Source organism: Silurus aristotelis, assembly GCF_946808225.1.
Source record: "Silurus aristotelis genome assembly, chromosome: 9".
NCBI lineage: Eukaryota > Metazoa > Chordata > Actinopteri > Siluriformes > Siluridae > Silurus > Silurus aristotelis.
The window spans coordinates 30,893,993-30,896,492 of NC_139582.1; the positions used below are offsets into that span (position 1 = coordinate 30,893,993).

Genomic DNA, 2,500 nt, shown 5'->3' on the forward strand with positions numbered 1-2,500 from the left:
GGTGCCGATACTTATAAACACCAGCTATTAATAACAAAAGAAGAGAAAACAGCGGAGAGACTCATCACTGATCACTGCAGTCAGGACACACACACACACACACACACACACACCTCCTGTCTGTCTGTCTGTCTTTCTTTCCGTCTGTCTGTCTGTCTGTCTGTCTGTCTGTCTGTCTGTCTGTCTGTCTGTCTGTCTGTCTGTCCCTCTTCTATTCTGTATTCTCTCTCTTTCTGTGTCTCCCACACGTTCTGCTTCTCTCTCTCTCTCTCTCTCTCTCGGTCACACACACACACACACACACACACACACACACACACACACACACACACACACACACACACACACACACACACACATACACTCTTCCCCCTCCTCCTCTTCACTCCCTCTCTCACACACATTCGCGCAGTTTCTCGTTCACCTCATTCCTTCTCTCATCTGCTCTGTTCTGGATCTCCACCATCCTCTTTCACTCCTTCCTCCTGTTCCTCTTCCTGTTCCTCTCCTGCTCGATGTCTCGGATGCTTGTCTCGTTCCAGGGGATCAGAGGTAACGCTGCATTCATATCTCTCTCTCTCTCTCTCTCTCTCTCTCTCTCTCTCTCTCTCTCTCTCTCTCTCTCTCTCTCTATCTCTCTCTCTCTATCTGTGGATTTATGTACAGATGCAGAGTAAATTCGTGACGAGCAACAGATCGGAATGCGCAGGGCGGCTGGAGCTCATATGCGTGTGTGCATGCACATGTGTGTGTGTGTGTGTGTGTGTGTGTGTGTGTGTGTGTGTGTGTGTGTGTGTGTGTGTAAAAGCATGCATTTTTTCATGCTGAATAATGAGGACATGCTCCATGAGGAACGTCAGGACTGAGAACTGAAGTGATATTTCGCATATTGGTTTAAACAGTGATGTGTGCTGGTGTGCAGATCAGTGACGGTATTAAATGTGGGGTAATGGATTTGGGGGAAGATGGTAAATTGGAGAGCATTAAATGGGTGATGGTAAGAATATAGATAAATAGAAAAGAGGTTTGTGAGTAATAAATTAAATATATATATAAATAAATCAATGTAGGCTTGCGGTGAATTATCAAAGGTTTCAAGTAATTTTAGCAGTTAAAGGGTAAATTAGTGGAGCTTTGGGGTTAATTGTGGAGGTTTTAGGTAAATTTGAGAAGGTTTGAGGTAAATTAGTGGAGGTTTGGGGTAAATTAGTGGATGTTTGGGGTAAATTAGTGGAGGTGTAAGGTACATTAAAGTGGGATTTAAGGCAAATTAGTGGAGGTTTGAGGTAAATGAATGGAGGTTTGAGGTAAATGAATGGAGGTTTGAGGTAAATTAGTGGAGGTTTAAGGTAAATTATTGGAGGTTTGAGGTAAATTAATAGAGGTGTGAGGTAAATTAGTAGATTTTTGAGACAAATGAAAGGTGGTCTGAAGTAAATTCTAGGAGGTTTGTAGTAAATTTAAGGATGTTTAAGGTAAATTAGTGAAGGTTTGAGGTAAATGAAAGGGGGTTTCTAGACAAATTATAGGAGGTTTAAGGTAAATTAGCAAAGGTTTGGGGTAAATAAGTGAGGTTGTGAGGTATATTAGTGGATGTTTTGTGTAAATTAGAGGTTTGAGGCAAATTAGTAGTTTGGTGTAAAATAGGTGTGTGTTACATGTGTGTTAAAAGAAGATGTATGTTACAGTGCCTATATTAGAATGTGTATATTAAAGTGTGTATATTAGATTGTGTATATTACAGTGTGTGTTACAGGGTGTAGGTTTCAGTGTATGTTACAGTGTGTATATTACAGTGTGTGTTCCAGGGTGTAGGTTTCAGTCTGTGTTACAGTGTGTATATTACAGTGTGTGTTACATGTGTGTTAAAAGTAGCTGTATCTTACATTGCGTATATTAGAATGTGTATATTAGTGTGTGTGTTACAGGGTGTATGTTACAGTGTGCATATTAGTGTGTATATTACAGTGTGCTTTACAGGGTGTATGTTACAGTGTGTATATTAGACTGTGTATATTACAGTGTGTGTTATAGGATGTAGGTTACAGTGTGTATATTAGAGAGTGTGCTACAGGGTGTATGTTACAGTGTGTATATTACAGTGTGTGTTATAGGATGTAGGTTACAGTGTGTATATTAGTGTGTATATTACAGAGTGTGCTACAGGGTGTATGTTACAGTGTGTATATTACAGTGTGTGTTACACGGTGTATGTTACAGTGTGTATATTAGTGTGTATATTACAGTGTGTGCTACAGGGTGTATGTTACAGTGTGTATATTAGTGTGTATATTACAGTGTGTGCTACAGGGTGTATGTTACAGTGTGTATATTAGTGTGTTTATTACAGTGTGTGCTACAGGGTGTATGTTACAGTGTGTATATTAGTGTGTATATTACAGTGTGTGCTACAGGGTGTATGTTACAGTGTGTATATTAGTGTGTTTATTACAGTGTGTGCTACAGGGTGTATGTTACAGTGTGTATATTAGTGTGTATA

The 2,500-nt window shown here is 39.7% G+C and overlaps 1 protein-coding gene across 2 annotated transcripts in view; it reads left to right on the forward strand.

The window, feature by feature from the left end:
- elfn2a (extracellular leucine-rich repeat and fibronectin type III domain containing 2a) overlaps positions 1–2,500 on the forward strand; it is a 52,765-nt gene continuing 50,265 nt past the window's right edge. Inside the window, exon 1 of one of the 2 annotated variants that reach the window (XM_083551350.1) lies at positions 1–552. The gene's annotated coding sequence lies outside the window, so the exon portion shown is untranslated. The remainder of the gene's footprint in view (positions 553–2,500) is intronic. The other variant, XM_083551352.1, reaches the window with a different exon arrangement.